This window comes from Leptidea sinapis, chromosome 25, assembly GCF_905404315.1.
Source record: "Leptidea sinapis chromosome 25, ilLepSina1.1, whole genome shotgun sequence".
Classification (NCBI taxonomy): Eukaryota; Metazoa; Arthropoda; class Insecta; order Lepidoptera; family Pieridae; genus Leptidea; species Leptidea sinapis.
This window is the reverse complement of record NC_066289.1, coordinates 505,135-528,587: the sequence shown is the minus strand read 5'-3', so window position 1 is coordinate 528,587 and position 23,453 is coordinate 505,135. Positions and strand designations below refer to the sequence as shown.

Sequence of the window (23,453 nt, the reverse complement as noted above, 5' to 3'; positions counted from 1 at the left end):
ACGGGCAGTAGTCTTAATAACACGGTTCCCGTTAGTGATCCCTAAAACATCAAACCTCCTCCTCCTCGTGTCGTATGCCTCATTACTGAGGGTCGTTATTTCTCTGAGGATTCAACTATTTGACAATAGTTCGCCATCTGTGTCTGTCTTTGGCTACGTGCAGTTCGTCATGAAGTCCGGTATCCAAAAATGTGCGGATTTGGTCAGACCATCTTATAGGGCTGCGACCTCTGAGGCGTCGTCCGTCTAACTTCCCAGTAACCATCAGTTGTTCGAGGTTGTGGCCATCTTTTCTGGCGATATGTCTAAAGAAGTCTAAGATTCTACGGAGGCAGATGGATAAGAGTCTGGTTTTAAAACCTAGAGTTAGAGATGGTTTGGTTGGTGCGGAATGCTGTCCAAGAGATTTAAAACATATTTCTCCAGCACCACATCTCAAAGGCATCAATCCGATCTCTGTCAGCCTTCTTTAGTGTCCATGTCTCAACCCCATAGCTGAAGATAAGCCCCATAGCCCCATTATAGTTTTCCTGCAACTGCAAACTAAAAATAATTTTTATATTCTCCATCATTGCCTTTTTAATTTATTACCGATGTGTCTTGTTCAACATACACTCTCGTTATAAATGATGAAATAAACAGATTGGACGCATTATGAATGCTAATGATAATTCAGGAACAACCCGATACTGCTCGGATAATTAGAATGAATGGTGAAACTGGTCGTTCACTATTGATTATCAAGCACACGTGCTGTAATAGCCTTCTCAGTGTGGCCAGTACTATGGCCTCTGGGCAGGCTGTGTGACTTATGGATCTCCATAACTTAAACTTTAGTTTCATATTTGTATATTACTTTCCGAGATCTGATTGGATGGTTAAGTTGTGTCCCATGTTTATGGTCTTGTAGGTCATTTGTGGTCATTAATTTTGAGAGGAATTTGAACTATTTTATAATGTTAGGCGTTAAGCCTGCTTGTTTTTATATCGACTTTTGTAGAATTTACTGAATTTATAACAGGATACTCATTTATATCAATTATTGCGAATTTTGAAAGGCGCTTCGTGGTGTGTCATTGATGAGTTCATATTGAATTCGAGCGAGTATTCGCCTAGCTCACGAACCACTTTTTCGTCAAATTGCCGCTTCAATGTTTATTTGGAAAACATCTTACTGAATTCTGAGGGCCAATTGGAATTTTCCGCGTTATACAAAATTTTGAAAGAAAATTAGAATATACAACATAACGAAATGGTGGAATGTATAAAATTATTGGGCGCTAAAACATAACCTACTAATAATAATAATACTTAAAGAAAAAAGAAAAAGAAAAATAAATAGAAAAATACTTTATTATTTGTTACTGTTGTTAGAGCAGAACGAATTATTTGAAAACAATAAACACTACTTAGATTAAGGATTGGTCACCGCTGCGCTCCAACTAGATACCGCAGGCGTAGTCGCAAATTGGGGCAACTAATACTATACTCGAACAATGTGTAGCATTGACGTACCACATGTTCTCTTAAACTTTACTAATAACAAAAACTAAAATGCCGGGTTGAGAAGTAAAACTTTGTAAAAATAATACCACAAGATATAATAAAGACACTGGGATCACATAGCATCAGTAAGAATTTTGTATGTTATTAATTTCAATTTAAAATAACACGAAGCATATTTTACAAAATTTTAAAGATGCCATTGAGTGTCGAGAAGCCACGCACACAAGCATCTAATAGTTGAAGTAATAAAAAAGCTATTGTTCTTAGGTAGTCCGGTACCAAGTTGGAGACCAATTCTCAATATAAGAAATACTATTAAATAAATATATTTTACACTTCATTTGAACAAAACCATAAGTTTCGTAGATGCTGCTCTGCAAGGTTACGTCACAATGACCTCAATTGTTTCAATTGAAAAAACGTCTTGGAACATATTGATGGAATGGTTCAATGATTCAACAGCTGTTCAGTTATCATTATATTGTGTGGTACATAGGCTGCACTAAATTTCCATTGTTCCTGTCATACTAAAATATTTTTAGTTGAAAACTCCAATGGAATACCATTTATTTATTTAAAAAAAGATTCTCGGTCTTGTCACAAGGCTTTGTCAAACTTGATTAGTCGTTGAGAAAATGGAATTGACTTGAGAAAATTCTAGAGCGATGATTTATTATAACTTTCGAAGTGGTTTAACACAAAAACAGTGTGTTTGTACATTACATAATATTACGACCGCTAGCCATATGAGTTGACACGGTAGTCGGTATAAAATATAAAATCAAGATCGAAAGTCACTCATAGATTTTATCTCTACAAGCACTTCTTAAAAGTGAAGCTTTCACAAGAATTAATAATAATAATTTATCTGTTTCACAAAAGAAACAAATGGGTAAAAGTGGTAAGAAATTATTGCCACTCTCTTAAGTTGATATTAGATAAATCCTTAAAAAATATTTTAAAAACAATCAATGCAAATTTATTTTACAAAATACACAAATGTTTCAACTTAAGTAAAAAATAAAAATTTAAGTCTTAATAATAAAACTTCAGAAGTTGTTAAGTGGATGCATCAATCCAGTGGGAGGCTCCTTTGCACAGGATGCCAGCTATGGGTACCACAACGGCACCTATTTCTGCCGTGAAGCAGCAATGTGTAAGCATTATTGTGTTTCGGACTGAAGGGCGCCGTAGCTTGTAAAATTACTTGACATTTTATGTTTCAAGACGACGAGCGCAATTGTAGTACCGCTCAGAATATTTTGTTTAAAAAGAATCCTGGGTGGCGCTGCATTGTAATGGGCAGGGCGTATCAATTACTATCAAATGCCCTGCTCATTAAAAAATCCAGTATTAGGGGCATTTCTTAAAAATTTATAAAGAAAAACTGAAGAAAAAAAACGTATGTGTCTAGGTACGCTTGACAGAAGTGATAACTTAAAGTAATCAAAAAGTTTAGGTTATTACTTAAATTTTATGTTTATTAATATGATAATGTAAGGAAAGGTGATTTAATAATAAAATATTTTATTGATTATAAGATATACTTTAATCCTAGTTACAATTCTTAAATATTTACATTATAATTTTGTTTATGTACATTATTAGAATCATTATTTAATCCTATAAAAGTAACAATTGTCTTATGGTAGCTATAACAAGCAACGTAATTTTTCCATTGTATGCCATCTAAAAATCTTGAAAAGACGGCTTTGACAATTAATTATTAAATTTAAACCAATATTGCTGTATATTAAATATTTTGCAATGTTTAAGGTATAATTTTGCATGAAGTGTTATATTTTTCAGTATAAAACAGCTAGCATTTATCTGGTTAAATACAACATTCATCATATACATAAAAAAGACAATTTATATTGCATTAAAAATTTTACACTTCAGAAATATCACAATTATTTTACATTTAAAAGTTTATCTCTCAGAAAAATCAACTTTCATCAATAATTTTAACGACTGTCTTACGAATTTACGATCAGGTCACGTGTCCTGACGCGAGTTTAACATTTTATACCCATCCCAAGAAAAGTACTCAACGTCGCTAAGCAAGTTTTCACTTAAAAAAAATTAATGAATGTCGCAAAGTAGTAATAAATACACATGGAGATTCTCAAACATTATTATTAAGTAATTTGAAACATTTTTTTTAAAACCATTATATTATAACGGTTAAGACTTATTTTTTCTGACGGATGTATTCCGTAACGAAGCGGTTTATCCTCCCATATGAAGTTATCACTTCAGAAAGGTTTAAATTTACCGACAAAAGCAGGGTCCTCGATGGCATGATCGTCTGCCCACCAGAATTACTAGTAGGACTCGTTCACGAGCATGAATCATTTACTAGCCATCGTTTCCCTCGACTTAACACATTATATCCCCACGCTTCAATCATATTTTAGAGAGTTTCTTTGTTTTTCGCTTAGGACCGATGATTGGCAGCCAAATGACAAGCAGGGTAACATACTTGTGTTGAATACTTTACTTATACTTTTGTTAAGGGATTTCGTGGGATTCATAAATTTATTTATATATTTATAGTGTGTGTAAATGATACATCTACTGAATTGAATAACTCTTATAGTTTTTAATAAAATAATTAATGTTTCTTTACTGAGGTACTCGAGTAAGTCGCGACGTTTGGATATTTTTGTTGCAACACAATTTTTGTCTAATGATGAAGCTATCAATGAAAATATCAACATATTGGTTTAAACGAGTAACAATGAGTTTATCACACTTTTAAAGACTCCGTTGATAACCCAGCATCCTCTCTACAAATTTCATTGAGAACGTTATTGCTTTTCTGGTGACGCTATTTCGACTTAGAACGTGTAAAGGTCATCAATTTCAATTTAATACGCGTACTTTAATGATGTGTCAACACACCGAGAATACTATATAAACACAAACCTTTACGACTGCACGAAACCCTTAATAGTTTCTCAAATATTAAATTATATAAAACCGCGATTGGTGTTCAAATAAGGACAATAAAATCAGTTGATAAGGATCATTATGTGAGTAATTACAGCGCCCGGTGTCAGAGCGCAGCCAGTTAATCTCTGAGATCGCTATCCATCGCTGATCGCGTGTCGCACTCACACTGTCGTATATTGCAGACTCTGTGCATTATAGGAAGAGCACACTTCAAATTAAACCAAAGATACAAACTGAGATATTTCATATTATACAAAGATCGCAGTAATACAGGTAATGAAATTTCTTGGAAATTAGTGTCAGCAATTTTATTATATTGATTACTTGATATGTTAACAAGCGCTACCAACGTCATGAACTGCCATAAGATATTTGAATTAATCATTACATTTAATTAACTACTTACTGTGTTAGTAATATTATTTTATATAATTATCATTATAATTAGAAAATAATATTCAGATCTTTAGTTAACTTGATTTGTGTCAGTTAGTTGGCACTACAGCAGTGCTAGCTAACAGTTGGTAGCATCATCACGGTAGACGGTCGAGTCCTATATGAGCCAGAGTCCAAAGTTCGAGTAGGCTTTACTTATTTTGAATTGTAATTGGACACTATGCCCTAATTGTGTTTCAATTTTTAATAATAACCCCCTTATTCATAATGGTTTAACGCCAACTTTAAACAGCCACTTAGGAGTGTTTTTTCTCATTCTGACTTAGGTCAATAGAAGGCGACAGAATGAGAATTAGCAATGCTTTAAGTTAGCAGACTATTATGAATAAGGAGGTAAGTGTATATTGTAATTCTAAGTCCAAACCTTAAAATACCGATGTAACAGTTTTATTATGTGCCCTTAAATTACCAACCCCTTCTATATTTGTGGGCCAAACCTTTAAAAAAATGTTTTAAGATTATAACAAATATATTATTGTCATAAGCTGTCACTGTTATTCAAGTCATGGAATATAATCAAGATTTCGATGAGCTTCCGATATTTCAGCACTGTTGCAAGAGACATGATCACATATTGATAGTCGATAGTTATTTCGTACCGCAATTGATGATAAATTATTAGTAACAACTGTACTTTTTTTTATATTTGTCTAAAAATAGTTGTATATTATGAATAAAAAACCTCCGAAAACAAGTTCTGCATATACAAACCCGGTTAAAATATAATGAATATTATTACTAGCGTTTACCCGCGAATTCGTCCGCGTTGAATAGTTATTTTGGGAAGTTTTTTTTTAACTTTTTAAGGATACATTTCAAATAATACACAATATACTGCTCTTCCATGATATAGCCTACATCGCTTGTCATTGTGGACTCTTGATTAGTATTTCCCTGCGAACCTTAATCTCCTATTTCATCCCCATGTAGGTCAAAGTTTCAAAAATACTCGAACAAATGTTTATAAATTATTTCTTATCAAGTGCCTAAAAACAAAGATTCGTGGTTTTATCTTCGATAATAAAGAATTTCCATACAAGCTGCCATCCCCTATATCAACCTCACCATTTATTTTTTGCAATTAAAGATAGTCTATGTCCTTTTTTTAGCTCTAGTCTATCTCTGTATTAATCTTTATCAAAATCGGTTCAGTGCTTTAGGCGTGAAAGCGTAACAAACAATTTACTTTCGCATTTATAATATTAGTAGGGATTATTCACGTATAATCCCTATATTATTATAACGAGAGTTTTATAATTATATAATTTTAAAATTGTTTATATAATTACGCAGCTTACTTGTATATATAACTTAATTTAAATATATCAGATTAAACTAAGAAATATATTTTTATTAATTAGATAGCTAATGTAGACATCACAGTACTCCGTTCGTATATGCCTACTAATAGTATAAAAGTGAATGTAAGTTTGTTTGTTACGCTTTTACGGCGGAGCTACTGAACCGATTTTGATGAAATTTGGTACAGCGATAGACTAGAGCTTGGGAAAGAAAATAGGCTACATTTTTTTCCGGAGAAATCTATTTTTCCCGCGGAATTTGTGAAACACTGAAATTCACGTCGATGAGCTGTAACTATACCAATAGTTAGGTTTAGTTGGCCATAGCAGTCTTCCTCGAAATAACATTCATATAATATGTTGGGAACGGGAGAGAAAACGGGAACCAGAACTGGAATAGGACATGAGATAATCTTTAATTCCATGCTTATTATTCTTAAAAACCCTTTATCTACGCGGACGTAGTCGCGGGCATCAGCTAGTATATAATATAATAATATTCTGAATGCACTAACTACCTAATGTTACCAGAACAAGTAAACTGCATCACATTGACCTCATACTCCAGTATTAAAACACTTACTAATGCCTTTTCCTTGTAACATCGTCTTCGATAATATTTCAAAAATGATTAATTCAATCCAGTGCCATCTTGAATTTAATAAGTAACTTGTCGAAATGTGAGTGCACTTTAATTTAAAATAAATGTTAAGTGTCGTGTATGTCATGTATTTTATTCGATTTTAAAAATGTCCGTTTAAAGTCAGCTTTTGAAATAAGCACTATTATGTATAATTCAACGATGTGTTCTTCATTATAACACTGATATTTACTTTTCCAACGCATTTAAAGATAACAATAACATAATATTTACTCAATAAGTTTCATTCGTTATGACCTAGTGTCGTAAGATCAAACATACTTTATTTATATTTCTGTTATAAATACGAAGTTAAAGTGCTCTGGGTTGAGGTCTTTTAATAGTAAAGATGAATTATTGAGGCGAATTGACAGTACAGCTGTCGAGAGCGACCTAGCTGTCATTCGATAATGTCTCTAATTGTGTACCAATAAATATGAGAGTCAGTTCAGAGTGCGGCCGATGATGCTCTCGAAGTGACGCCGTGGCCTATCTAATTTTATTACCAATATATTGTCATTAAGTCGATACTGATCTTGTTATACGCACAATGAGAGGAACATAGACCGTCGGCGTGCGCGACAATTTAGATTCAAATGTCATTCGCTGAGAGGCTAAAGAAATTCTCACTCATCGGAATTACCACAATCCTCACCTAATGATGTCAAGTGTGAGGCCTTTTACTGTAAATTTGGCATTAACCAGAACATAATGATGTGCTTTTAATGTGCTGGGAAAAGATTCAGAAGTAGAATATATTGCCCACGAGATTCTTTATAACACTACTAGCTGACTCGACAGACTTTGTTAATTTGTCAATAATATTTCATAACATCAAAAATTATTTGGAAAATATGCTCCTATGTTGTTATAATGAAATTGTTTCACAGCAGAACTGTCAAACCATGCGTCAATAAATTCTCTCATAGTTAATCGAAATAAAACTAACATAATAGAATACTACCTCTCATGTTGGACTAAACTGCACTCCATGAAGTAATCCCCATTTAAATCCGTTCATTATCCAAATGTTTTGAGTTTTCTTTAGGGTTAATTTCGCCAATATTTGTCGAGACACAACATTTGAGTCTCGCGCCAGATTTGGCGAGTCAAAATGTCCTGAGGATGCCTTGTGAAGAGGCGAAACACGAGTTGAATTGTTTAAAAGACAAATATTGGCGGAATTAACACTAAAGAAAACTCAAAACATTTGGATGATTATGGATTTCCGCAAAGTAACGCCTCCTTTAATAAATTTTATCCGTTCATTGGTTTAAGAGTTCACTGGGAACAAACATCAGAACACTGAATCTATGTTTATAAATATAGTAACTTTATTTTGCTTCGACATGTACCAATCAAAGACATATTATACTAAATATTATAGACAGTATAAAGAACAAATCGGGATGGAAGAATTAGACACGGTAACCCGGGCATATATTCAAGAACAACATATTGGGGATATTGTTTAATCAAAATTTAAACTGAGCATGCACCAAATATGTGAAGTGTTACCAAACATGTAAAGTTCTTAAAACTGTAAAGTGTTTATGAGCTGCCCTGCTATTTTAACCCTATTATGCGGGAGCAGTTGTTATTACAGAATTATTCGTATCTCAATCTAGTTAAATAACTTGTGACTACATTATTTATGTATCTTTTACGCTACGTAATCAGTGTATGAGTTTAACACTATTCATCACAACCACCGGAACGTTGCGAGCTGTTTCATATTATGCATCCTTCAATACATCAAACACATGCAAGACCCGCTTGTATTTCGCGGAGGCATGACATGTGCGGTGAACGGCTAACCTGTCACCTATGTGCTAGTCACGCGGTGTCATTCAAGATTACTATTTCCTCGTGCACGCCACTCCGGGAGGCGTCCGTCTTCTCACGGGTATTTAAGCAAGCAGCTCTAAGCAAACACAAATCATCTTGTGTACAGTTCACGTCGTTGTTTGCTAGTCATATAAACTGGTCGTATTTGCCTAGCAACCGCTTAACCTCCGTTTAAAGTTTGAGCTACTTTAGAAATGTCTAAATTAGTAAAGTGAGAAAAGCTAACGCATGTAACTGCTTTCGATCGGCGATAAATCGACGCGATAACATCTTTTTGAGTTGAAGTGGCATCGCTTATAACGTGCGAGTCCCGTTCCCTTAATAGGTCCGAGTAAGTTTACTTTAACATTACAAGCGGCCCAACTTGGTGCCCATTTTATGTGTATGCAAACAACACCTTATAAATTTATACCATTTCAATTTACGTGTTATTTTCTATCATAAATTCAGTTTATAGCCGACCGTTCAATAAACTAATCAGGTTCAGATTATAATTAAAGTAGAACTGATATTACGAGTCGAAGATTACGATGAAGCTCACCGTCCGACACACACATCAATCATTTACGAATAACTTCAACACTTCGGGAATCAATCTCCGAGCTACACAGCTTGGATCAGCGGTCCGGTTGTTAATCCCTTCTCACATGAAATTATGAAACGATGATCGCTTTAATGTTAATATGGTAACCTGCGTCATTCGGTCGAGCGATCACGAACTTGGCCGGATTAGTGGCTGCCAAGTGCCAGTTGTGTCTGCGAGATGAGGGCGTGTGGTCTCCGGCAGGCAGGAGATAGATAACTTCACTTCATCATATTAATCGCTCGCTGCCCGCTCACTTGGCTTACGCACTCTTGATCTAGAGCTCATTATTACATATCTTAGGGCTAAACATTAATTGAGATGTTATTAATATTTGCTTCAAGATACGTTGGTTAAATAAATAATTAACTTCTAGTCACTATTCCAGACTTGCGGGGGTATAATGTAAAGACCTAATTTATATTTTACAAAGATCAGTACCTATTTCAAGATAAAATTTGGCACCTGAAATATAATTTGTTTTTGACGGCAATCTGTCCTTTGAAAATTCTGGTTTGTGTCAAAGAGAACAATTTAAACACGTTGTACTTATTTATGTATCTGAGGCCAATAAATATATTTTAAAGGTTTTTGTCTGTTTCTCTGTATTTCTATATGTTCGTGTACGCTTACCTCAGAAACGATTCTCTGATTCGATTTGAATGCGGGTTTATTTTGCTATTAGTGACGTTGATCGTAACATTTGTTGCTTGTTCAATTCCAATTGTAAATAAAATCATATTAAAGACAATCATTGCCATTGCTACTTTGAATTTTTCGTGAATTAAAGCGAAGTCGCGGATACCGCACCTTACAGTATGTTTCCTGGTACTCATAAGCAGCGTGACATCAGCGTGACATAAACTATGAATTACACTGCTTGATATAATTTTACCAGTGGGAGGCTCCTTTGCACAGGATGCCGGCCAGATTATGGGTACCATACAGCTCCTATTTCTGACGTGAAGCAGTAATATGTAAGCATAATTGTGTTATGGTCTGAAGGGTGCCGTAGTTAGTGAAATTACTGGGCAAATTTGACTTAAAATCTTATGTCTCGTGGTGACGAGCTCAATTATAGTACCGCTCATCATTATTGGGCTTTTCAAGAATAATGTGCAGCACTGCATTGTAATGGGAAGGGCGTATTAATTACCATCAGCGGAACGTCCTACTCGTATCCTCCCTTGTTAACATAAAAAAAAATACATTTCTAATAACTAGCTAAGTAAAAATCTGCTCTAATAGATCTTTAACTATGCTAATAATTAACTTATACACATTATACGCACAATACGCTTTTAAATGGACCGAATTAATTGTATTTCCCTATTTATGTGAAGATAACATAAGCAAAACATATAAAAACAATAATGTAATATAATACGAAATATATCTATATTTCACAGGCGCATTTCTCTGCATGTGTTAAGAAAACTAAAGTGGCGCATGTAAGAGTATTAACTAGTACCAATGTGATAAAAACAAACGACAATTGAAAGTTGAGACATTATATACAAACAGAGCCCAAGACTATTGTATGATGTTTTGAACGATACAAATAATCTATACATTTATTTCTCTAAGGTATTTTTAACCGGAACACTTCATTGAAACTCGATTTTAAAAGTTAATATTATTATTTTATATACAAAATAATTTAGTTATGTTAATTTAGGATTACGCAATTAACTCATATACGGTTCGTACTTGAGTTCGAACGGTAATTGAACGTAGTTCAAGTTCGGTACGTGGCAAGATACTTTGTTTAATCAATTTTTTTATGATATTAAGGGACGAGACGAGCAGGACGTTTCGCTGATGGTAATTGATACGCCCTGCTCATTACAATATTCAGCTCAGGATTCTTGAAAATCCCAAAAATACTGGTCAGCACCACAATTGCGCTCGTCTCCATGAGACATAATTAGTCTCGATTGCCCAGTAATTTCACTAGCTACGGCGCCCTTCAGACCGCAACACAATAATGGTTACACACTGCTTCACGGCAGTAATAGGCACCGATGTGGTACCCATAATCTAGCCGACATCCTGTGCAAAGAAGCCTCCCACTGGTAATATTTACAGCTTCAGCATCATTTTATAAGTTTTTCTAAATACAATCTAAGTAAATTCATGCAATAAATACTAAAAATTTACGACTTATTGGAATATGTGGAAAAAAAATGTAAATAAACCATTTAAAAATCCTCAAGAGTTATTTTGTACAGAAAATACACCAACTCACTGTAATAAATAAAGATATTTTAGGAACATTATAAAACCATTTAAAAATTTAAATAAATTATAGATTTAATTTTATCAACAAACGACAGGATCATCCAGCCACCACAATAGCGCCCTACGCCGCATGACCAGTCATCGCTAACCTCAACCGAAATTGAAAAACCGCCCCAAATAAGTTGAACATTAACAAATATATTCTTATTATGCGGCATAAATTATTATAATAACAATTCCTAGTAAAGAGTATGTATGTATCTAATGTACAACTTGCATATTATTTAGAATTGAAAAAAAAAAACATTAATATTGAAAAATAAAACAACTCAAATTTTCGTTAAAGATTCAGTGTTCTATTAAAATATAAACATTTTTAAACAACAGCCTAATTCTTTTAATCAAATCCACGAAGACTTCCACCAACTTCCTTTTGTAATTAAAACATTCTCCAGCACTTATAATGTACATTTCTTTACAATTAAATAATAGAATTTATAATGGTATAGTAGTGATGATTTGGGGAAAGTTCCTGATTATATTATGTACTCATATGCAAAGAGACTAAGTAAATAATAAATATAAAGTAATACTGGGTTTAATTGTACATACAAAACCATCCAGATACTCACGCCATTTAAAACAAGTTCAGGGACATTCATTCACACGTACATAATATATTATATAATAAAAATAATAACGCAGATTACACTCATATTGAAAAAAAATCGTAGGATGGCGTATTTAAGTTTAACAAACATACTTCGGCATCTTATAAGAAGCGAAGGAATCAATATACGGTGACATTTCTAAGACCAGAACCTAGAGTGAGACTGTAGAATGGCTTGTATCACGGGAGCCTTTCGTGTACCTGACGCATTACTCAAACCTCATTTAGAACTAACTACGAGGCATTGGAAGGAGCAATCTTATTGTACTCTATTGACTCCGCTGACAGCCTCACAAGGAATGTCAGTCCTGCTAAACAAGTTTGTTTATTTCGTTATTCCGTCTCATTAAATATGTAGTTACAGTATCGTACCGCTTAATCAGTAGAAGTTTTTAGTATCAACCTCTAATGGCCAGATAAAGAGATCAATCGATAAACATTACATTACACAACCGGACAAATTAAGAACTTTCTAGGGATTGATAACGCTGCAACTTGAATTTACATTTAATTGGATTATTTTTAATATAATGTTAATAGTTTCAGGTGGATATTGAATTTTAGATCGAATCGTAGTAATACCTCGATCAAACAGTAGCATTTCAAGTTTGGCATGACATACAGATAGAAAAGAGGATACAACTAGGATGAAACAAATTTTGGGGACTGAAACATAAACTCAACAACAAGGACGTGCCAATCAGCCTTAAATCAAAAACATTTAACAACTGTATCACTCCCTCGCTTACATATGGCTGCCAAACTTGGGCGCTCAATAAATACCAGGCGAAGAGACTAAAAGAAAACTAACAACATAACGAAGAATGAAATACAGAAAAAAAGTAAACTACAAGACATAATAAGAATCGCAAAAACTACAGGGCAAGATACATATCAAGAGCCAGTAACGAGAGATGGAGCAGTATAGCCACAAACTGCCCATTAGATGCCAAAAGAAGAACAGGAAGACGTAGATTGAGAGACGATGTAGTAAATTACTAAGGAGTGCTTTGGTCCCACACAGTAAACAATAAGGATGAATGGAAGAAGTAGGGGGAGGCCTTTGCCCAGCAGTGGGATGAAAAACAAAAACAATTACTAATTAATTCACTTATAATATAAAATAGAATAAGTAAATTTTTCTTGTAAAGGGCTTAAATAAATAAATAGATCGAAAGGGAAATAGAAATAAGCTCATATAAAAAACCTATTAATAGTTGGTATAGACTCCCCATGGACTATGAACATAAATATCAGGCTACCCATATTCTCGTTTCGCTTATAAGCTGATCTGAAAATATTTCAGATTTCAGAAACTTTATTTATCTCAAAAACAATTACAAACGTACCTATTGAGATAATACTATTCTAGTAAAAAAACAAAATATAAGTGACACTAATTAATAATGAAACATAAATTTATTATGAAAACAAATAACAACTACTGTCTTCTTTAAGTACTTGTACCTTCTTAAAGGGACAAAAATACCGTGTATTCTTATTTTTATTTAGTAAATATCCATAAAAATGTGTATTTTTAGCAATTTTTTGTTTTAAGTAAATTTTATTAATAGTACTCTTTTTTGGTGGCATCATCGGGGCTGATCCAAATCCATTTACATTGTTCTGGCATCATGAAAATGGAGTCTTGATCCTTCTTCTCCACGAAGAAGTCAAGCATCTGGCCTCTGACGTTCCGATACTAAGGTGTCCACTAGGACACACCCCTCACCTCAGTTACGTACGTTGCTGACGAGAGATGACGCGTGCGACTCAAGCACATCTCACCTATAACTATGTATGTAGCTACAAACTTATCGTTGCTGACATGACAATAATAAATGAAAATATATATTTGTTGAAAATACACATACTTATTATGTTAATAGAAAGAGCAAAATAAAGTTTCGATCCATAAAGAGTCTGATGTGCTATTCATATCTCATTTGCAAAACCCTCATTCAAATGACATCATTAAATTCCTCGCGCGCCCAGACCTACTGACAGCTTCGCAGTAATGTTAAATTCGTTTCCTCTTCCAATAACAACACTACTTTATATACCTCTTACCGCTCGCTGTTAGTATAGCAAACATGTCTACATCTTGCGCAGCAACTCGGTTTATCGTTCTAGTTTATTTTGCGATACTTTTTTTCTACTAATAAGTAATATATAGTCTAGTATCATAGAGGAATAATTAATATAGAATCCATATCCATTTAATTTCAATTTGGTTACTAAATAATGCTAAAACAAGGTTTTTTTGCGAATTGGTACAACCGTTGACTTAATACGGACACCTCGGTTCTTTACTCGACCACCTCTTTAAAATTCATCCATAGGTATTAATCGACGCTTCATCAGGCAAGATTTTCGTGATTTCTGTGGTGTTCAAATATTAGGTAACTATTAGGTAAACTGCATGTATGCTCGTTTGTCCTCTCTTCATAACAAAATATGTAATAATGAGTCAGTTAGTTTATCATCATGGTCAATATTATGCTTCTGTTGCGTTGAGTGCTTGTACTTATGACAAAATGCCGGCCAGGTAATTAAATAAAATATAAATTGTAATTTCATTGACGTTTTTGCGTTTGTCCATATTCGTGTATCTATATGCTAAAAATATGGAGATTAGCTTATAACTTAAAACAAATAACCTAAAAGCGTTATTAGAAAAAAACAATGGTTAGTTACAGATAATGCGGATTATAGAAAAAGTAATAATGTTCCATTAAGCAAAACAGAATAGACAATATTTAATAAAATAGTGCCGAGTAAGTTGATTATTTGTCCTAAGTTGGCCTTTTATCTATGTATAACAACCCAGGATAAGATGCTTGTATAGCTTAGCTAACTTATTCGGCAAAATAACATGAGTAAAACAAAATAAAGTTGTTATTGTTAGTTATAGTTATGTATATTGTCGTAACAATAAGTTCGTTTGAGTGCTCATTTAATCTGCAGAAGTGTCCCATGCGTCCTCTTTTAAGAGTACAAAAACCTCTGTCTTAATTTATTTATGTAGCGATACAATAGCGTAAACTCTGTCGCGCTTTGTCCAATATTAAAACGACTCTACCGAGCAATTTCCGTTCTAATCTTGTTCGAAAAAGGTTCATATTTTATAAAGTTACAACGCAGGACGAGCTTTATCGAGAGTAGCAGGAAAAAGGCATGAGTTACGATTTGAGTTATTTATAACGTCCAGTCGCGGTGAGCAGTACATAGTCTGTGCCTTCATTGCTCTCACGAATGATCTTAATTAGAAGTATTGTCGAGAAAAGTAAATTATGTCTGACGTTGCTTTTGTAACTGGCGCGCAAGACGAGTTGATTCCACTCTAAATCAAACATATTGGAGAAGCGTGCCCTTAAGCGAACATTTTGAAATTAATGATGCCCTAATGAAAGTAATTTCAATGTTATTTTATGTTCTTTAGTTGATTACATGGTTTTTAATGTATGAGAGTCGTAAAACGGCAAATTCTTTGATATTTTCGACATTATTATTACTTTGGGAACACGTAATTACAGGTTATAAACATATGGACTAAATGTAGAAGTTTGTACTTTCCAAGTGAAACGTGTACCTTCGTTCTCGGAGATATTTGTCCCATTTAACTCAATTAATTGTAACAGTATCAATTAAGCATATCTGCTATTGCTAAACATATTTGAAGGTTTCTTGCAGAAATTGCAATTTAATAACGTTTAATGGCATTTGATAACATCCAAAACAGAAATTAATGTTTTCTGATAAATCAAATCCTAGAATTTGTGCTTAGCTTGCGACAAAACATTGAAAATATAATCTCTTCCAAAGATATCTAACTTTATTTTTGAAAAAGTTATGAAAGCACTTACTTACTTACTTTCATAGTTTTTTATACTGTGTTACGTTACGTTGTGATAGTGTTACGATGACAAACACTGAATAAGGATTATTTGTGTGAATAGGACGAGGTACTGCTGGCAGCGATTTGGAAACTTCTGCACTATCATGATGCAAATGATATATTCACTAGTGTTTAGGCGCATGCTTAGGTGCTATTCTTTCATCTTAATTAATAAAAAAAAAGGCAGAGCAACGAAGCATCATTGACATCGAGCTCGGCCATTGAAGGCTGATAGAAGTAATTAGAGCTAAGTCAGTGGTGTAGCTGTACTGTACATGTAAGACAACAGAACAAAACTGTATTACTAACTGTATGCAGTGATTTTGCACTGTCAACAAATAATTGTTACCAGTGAGAGGCTCCTTTGCACAGGATGCCGAATAGATAATGGGTACCACAACGGCGCTTATTTCTGCCGTGAAGCAGTAATGTGTAAGCATTACTGTGTTTCAGTCTGAAATGTGCCGTAGCTAATGAAATTACTGGGCAAATGAGACTAAACATCATATGTCTCAAGGTGATAAACGCAATTGTAGTGCCGCTCAGAATTTTTGGGGTTTCTCAAGAATCCTGAGCGGCACTGCATTGTAATGGGTAGTTACCATCAGCAGATCGACCTGCACGTCTCTTCCCTTATTTTCATAGAAAAAAATTAAAAGTGACAAATCACTTAAATGAATATGAGCGCAAAATACTGTTAACAAGCTTTGTAATCTTAAGTATAAGTACAAACATAAAAAGCGCTTACAACAATATGGACAACGATAATTACAAAACATGACTAGGTCAAAGTAAATTAACCAAACGACTCAGTCTATTCTGAGCGCTGACACATGAATGTTGTCGTCAGTTCCCAACTTTCCATAACGTTCAACAATAACTTTTAATACCTCCGGCGGTGTTTATCTCGTTTTCGGTAATAGAATACGTGGAATATTTTATCAAGGCACGACCGAGTAATTTAATATAAAGCGTATCACTAAATGATCTCGCGGTCTCGATCACTATCGCGAGCTTAATAACGGTGTTAGAGGTCCTCCACTCAGACACGCGTCTACGATACTATCGCTTTCGAAGTATTATTGATGAGAGTCCACGGGACACAACCGCCCGGGGACCACGTTTGTTTACTTATCTAACGCTTGTTAATGTAACAAAGCGGCTAATTGAAACTCAACAGTTCACTGAACTCGTGCCTTTATGACAGGTGCAGCTCTCAATGGCGTTTTCGTGAGATTGTAACCGGATAGTGGACTACTGACTGATGATAACAGCGAGACTACTGCCAAATCCATTGTTTAATTGTTGAACAGAAGCCAGCTGTTGTATAACGACATCCTATTTGACAGAAATAAATTAAATTTAGATGCGTGTTTGTTTCAATCTATTCTGGTAAGCCTTAGACTTAACCTTACTAAGACTGCCGAATGTTAAGATGACGGAGTAAAGAGTAATATTTATAATTAAACGCACAATCTAAAGAAATCTTATAAAGTCCTATTATTCATGTGGAAATATATAGCAGTTACTTAGGAATTAAAAATACGTTTGAAGTATGTTTAGCAACACGTGCTTTGCTACGCATATAAATTTGGCGATACAAAAGACTTCAACGCGCTCAAATTTTTCATGCTGACCAAGGTAAAGGCTCATAGCTGATTAATATAGCTTATTTTTATATGCTATATGATTAACTAGTAAGCTACAGTATAAAACTAATCAAGACTGTAATAAACGGGATATTCTGATTTAGTAGTGCATTATCAGAAACCGGGTCAAGTTTGAATGTACTTTCTTAGTAAAAATAGTAAAATAATTAATAGTATCACGGTGCGAGACTACGGGCTACCATAATAATATGCTCGCCCGTGATTATATCATATGTAAACAAGTTTACTGTTTGATAAAGCGCGTACTTGGATGTACTTCAAGAAAACGCCCTTGTGATTAAAAGAGTGAGGGTTATTACTTTAAAAAAAACATAAATTGTTTAGAGTATAGCGAGTCATAACACTGTGGTGATCACTTTTCGTTAGGTTAGCCACATACTTGTTTTTCTTAAATATAAACTTCTTTCACAGTAGTTCACTCATTCATCAAGATCAGCCCGATCCATTTGACCACTTGCAATGCAGCTCGAATTGTCGGACGCAGTGCTCTGTGAACACTAGATTACTACTTACTACACTAGATCATTTGGTGTTGCGTAGTGACGTCGCTTCATTGTGTGTCTTCTAACGCATTAATCACAGGGAGTGTTCCGAGGAGCTGTTTCACCTGATTTCTGCCACCAAATTTCACCTTTCCACAACACGCCACAAATTAGGTTATCTACCCCACCATATGGATTTGTGGCAATTCTCCATATTGAGGTGTATAAGGAGCTTTCTTCTACGTACTAAAAAGCTGTGAAATGAGCGTCCTTATGCAGTGTTCAGAGAAGATACGACCTGGGTACCTTCAAAATGCAGGAAGGCAGATATTCTTAAAGAAAAACGAGCAAGAAACTCTAAGGTTGCTCTTTCCAAAACAGAATGGTATTACAGGTTCTTATTTTCAATTAAATTTACAAATCATTTCAATTACAATATATGCAAAGTGATGCATCTAAATACTCAAACTTCAATTACTAAATGCCTTACACGAATAAGTCTAAAAAATGTAAATTAATAATCGATCAATAATAATCGAGCGTGTACATACAAGTAGTATATACAAGTATCTAATCCTTAATAACACGGCACTAGCCTTGACATTTAGTGCGTTCGTGATCGCCGTCCCAGCCGTTGACCCGTGCAACTCACTCACTCTGATATATAGGACATTGCGTTATACGGACCGAACAACCACAGTTCAATTACAACAGTTGGTTCTATTAGCAAACTACTAAAAATATTTTTTCATTTATCATTTTCTGTTGAATGTTTTTGATATCATATTGATACTTTTTTATCGCCACATAAAGTACACATTATTATTTAAACTTATGTTTGTTCAAGCTTTTTGAAGGTTTTTAAATTGTTAAATAATTGTATTGAAATAATAATTTCTATAATTGTCGTATTTTTCTTCAAAATAATTACGTCACGTACTTAATTATCACACTTATTGCAACGACAATTTGTTAATAAGTGTATTTGATGACATTATATTTATTATAAGTTGAATAAAATCGCACCATCCAAACCGTGGAACTTACTATAGTGGCGGTGCTTTTAGTTTATATATGTTCATAATATATATCACGAGTACTTTACAAAACCGTCTGTTGATCATTTACTATCAATCAACCAACAGGTTAGTTTGTTTTCCTATCACATAAGATGTAATTCGGACAAGTCAGAGTCGGACTTATAAAATAGTATAAAATATGTGTAGTGTGTGTATGTTATAGAAAAACCTTCTCTTTTTCATGACATGGCATTTAATTTAAAGGGTTTCTATAACAAGATTATTAAGGAAGTACAAAGCTTAACAAACTTTGTGTAAACTTTTTCTTTTCGGTTTTCAATTATTTGCGACATAGCGGTGAATGGCGGAAAAACAATTTAGAATAATTTTAATTTAGACGTTTAGTAAAAATCTTAGGTAACCCTTAGCGTATACAACCCTATCATTAGTTTAAATGTTCGACATACACCGTTATGGTATCTCTTAGTATACTGTTACAAGTGTACTATGACATTAGCCATTCACAATATTGGAACAACAATGAACTCGATCTAAGACATCGAGTGTTCTTGTGTGATTATACGGAACAATGAGGAGCAACATTTGAGAAGTAAGCACTCGCGTTGATTTATGGATCAGATTGGAGTTTAAATAAATATTGTTCACTAGATTTTGGACTGTGGCCTCATTTGTTGTGGACGTGTGACTAAAATATTTACGAGTATGTTTTGCTTCATAATTTTAGGGTTCCGTACCGCAACCGTACTGAGACATTACTGAGACGGCACTGTCCGTCCGTACTCGTATCTCGTGTTATATTACGGAAATAGTTCTAATGTTCCACGCGGTACTCAATGCGTATTTCATGATCAAGTGTGTTTTGTCTCTTTTATGCAAGTTATGAAGACAGTGATAGAAGACCCTACATCACAGATGACGTAGTAAGACTCAAATAGGACCTTAACTTACACGAAAATATTTGTAACCAAAAAAAAATAGTACGTTGAAAATATAACAAAAATGAAATGAAACATAATTAACGTGTTTAAGGGTAAAAAACGGTTTATCTTGATTTCCGGCGAAATTATAAGTCTTATGGAAAAAAGTTATATAGCAAAGTTATAGGTAATAAAAGGATATTATAACACTGAATCATTAACGTTTTTAGTTTTTACTTTGCCCACTAATCTAGAAATCCCGGGTTCGAAACCCAGTCGGTGCAAACATTTATATGGTGCATTTGTTTGTATTATCATGTATGTAAAAGTTTATTGTATTAAATATAAAATATTATTCTTGTACTTATTTTACTGGTTTGCCTAGTTTGGGGCAAAACAATTTGTGTAAAAGTGTGTTAATAAGTTATTTTTATTATAATTAACTCATCATTCTTCCACACCCAATACAACTTCAATTAATTTGGGTTAATTTTATAAATGATTTCATAAATATTTCCATCAAATTATCTCAGTCTACACGTTAAAATATCAACTGTACTCGTAAAATGCGTATCCATAATGTTAGCACAAGACAGTGAATTATAAACAGTCTCAAATGAGATCTTTAACGGAACGTAATATAATGCAATACGACAAGTGGAGTATTTTTACCGGATTCCTAGTAGTCAAGTGACAGGAACGATGATAATAAGTTGAGGAAACGTATTGGATCGTATAGAGATGCAAATGTGGAGCCGCTGCGATAAAATTCCAAAGGTTACGGCCGCGCAGCGCGTCAAGATACCGACATCGGGAACATTGCTGTTTATTTTTATCGAAGGGATCGATTGTGAAGATAAGTTTATCGTAAGACGAGTAGCGCCCACCCAGGGTTCCGGACTTGCCACAGAACATAAACGACTATACAGTACACATGATATAGGAAAAGTGCAACTGATACATGTAAACGTAATATAAAATAGATTAGAAATAATAGATTAGAAAGAATATATAGAGAAATGTTTATTGGCTTTTTTGAAGTGAAAAGTTCTTTAGCATCGTTTTAATTTGAAAGTCGATAAAACGAAAAAGCGAGACAGTAAAAAGAGACAGACACGATTTAACGTGGGAGAAAATGAGATAGGAAGCATTACACAGTGTTTTGGTACCAGTCGATCATAGTTTAAAAAGATATTGTCTTATGTATGACGCTAGTATACCTTAATATATTCTGACGTCATTTGCACGACGTAGACACCATTCTACATAGACACCAGAAGAACATAAATATGGTAGCGGTGATAGTAATGTCTTTCATAGCAGTTGAAATTATTGTGTGTCAATTTTTTTTAAAAATCGATGTTGTGATGCAATGCAAGTCAGATGACAAAGTAAACACATGCCTCATGGATACATAAACACAATATCCTACAGTACAAAAATATTGTTCATTGCAAAAGTCCGAGATATTTTATTAAGAGCGGATAAGCGCCGGCCGAAGCTTGGGAAAATATTTGAGAATATTTTGAATAGATCTGGTATCTCATAGTTAAACAAATATTGACGTAATCTCTATAAAAATCGCATTGCCACAGTTTTTTGAAATTTTCGTCTGTTTCCGTAAATTTCGAAATTGTTTCCATAGACTAGGAGCAGCTGGTGTATTAAGATAAGCTTACAAATAAAATAGAGAGATATTTATTATATTATATTTATGGAGTTTGTTGTGGAACCTTTGATATACGTGGCAGACGCTCACAATTAATTTAATTATTGATTTTAATCAGCCAGCAATATATCAGGAACAAACAAAGAGAACGACCGACAGAAATTTAGAATTTCTTATAGGTACCCTAGTATTTATAGGTAGGTACCGTGTTATTACCTTTATGCATTTTGTAAAAACCTATATATTTTACTATTTTTAGTATACAATTAAATTTTACTATCGTGTAGTATTTTTCGAGATTTCAAGTATCGCTTCTCCTATACACAGTTTATCCGCCCTATTCCCCAGGATAATATTTAGATTATAAGACCTGTTACATATAATTTACATATCAATATATATATATATATAGTTAATTTAATATTAATATATATATATATATATATAATAATATAATATTAATATATATAGTTAAAGGTGCCTTATCGAGAAATCTTTTTTCATTTAAAATATATTTTGGTCGACATTTCTCATTAGTTATTACATATTCCCGCTTGAGTATAACTTATATAACTAATGTATCATGATGAAGATCAAGTTATAAGTATGTGAAACACCGCAAGGTATGCCCGGGTCATTACAATTAAATATGAATATTTAGAAGAACGTACAACTTGTTGTGATACAATAAAGTAGAACTGATTTTTGATATTCTTGTAGGAATAAATGATATTGAATTGTAAAAAAAGCTTATAATATATTTATCACGAAGTTGTTATTTTTTTTTATAGAATAGGAGGACAAACGAGCATACGGGTCACCTGGTGTTAAGTGATCACCGCCGCCCACAATCTATTGCAACACCAGAGGAATCACAGTTGCCGGCCTTTAAGGAAGGAGTACGTTTTTAATACGCTTTTAATTTAATTTGACCTAAGTTTATATAAGCTAAGTTCGAGAATAATTTAATGTTTCCATATTCTTTTCGATAGTATTATTTTTGGCTTGTTATTCTTTTCGATAAAAATTCTTACCACAAATAGAATGTTACAAAATGTTGTTAATGGCTATTCTTATAATTGTTTATAGCTTTTGTAGTAACGTATACAAGAGCTTTTAGAGCGCAGCAGATGCTTCAATCTACACACACTGAGAATTAATAAAGGTATTTGCATTTTATTGGCGATTATAAAAATATAATTAACTTAATTTTAAAAATATAAAGCAGAGTGTCTAGTTACAGAATTATCCTGCCACTACAAGTAGGCGTCGGTCACGAGCATGTGATGACGCATGGGCCAGCCATCGCCTCCCTCGACCATATTTTAGGAAAGGGCCCATCTCGCGTCACCACCACAAGCAGTGACATTTAAAAGAGCATGTTGAAACCTATCACGAAAACTCCACGAAATAACAAAAAATAATGTTCATCTACATTTTCATGTTCATTTAAATTTGTATCGTTCCGGAAACAACGCGTAAGGAAGCTCATTCCACAGCTCGACTGTACGTGGACGAAAGTTCTTTGAAAAACGCACTATGGAGGAACACCTTACATTCAGATGGTGGGGATG

The 23,453-nt window shown here is 33.8% G+C and overlaps 1 protein-coding gene across 1 annotated transcript in view; it reads right to left on the bottom strand.

Annotated features, from left to right (window-relative positions):
* Window positions 1-23,453, bottom strand: part of LOC126972240 (transmembrane protein 127-like) — a 551,958-nt gene that overhangs the window by 366,161 nt on the left and 162,344 nt on the right. The gene's annotated exons all lie outside the window — the stretch shown is intronic.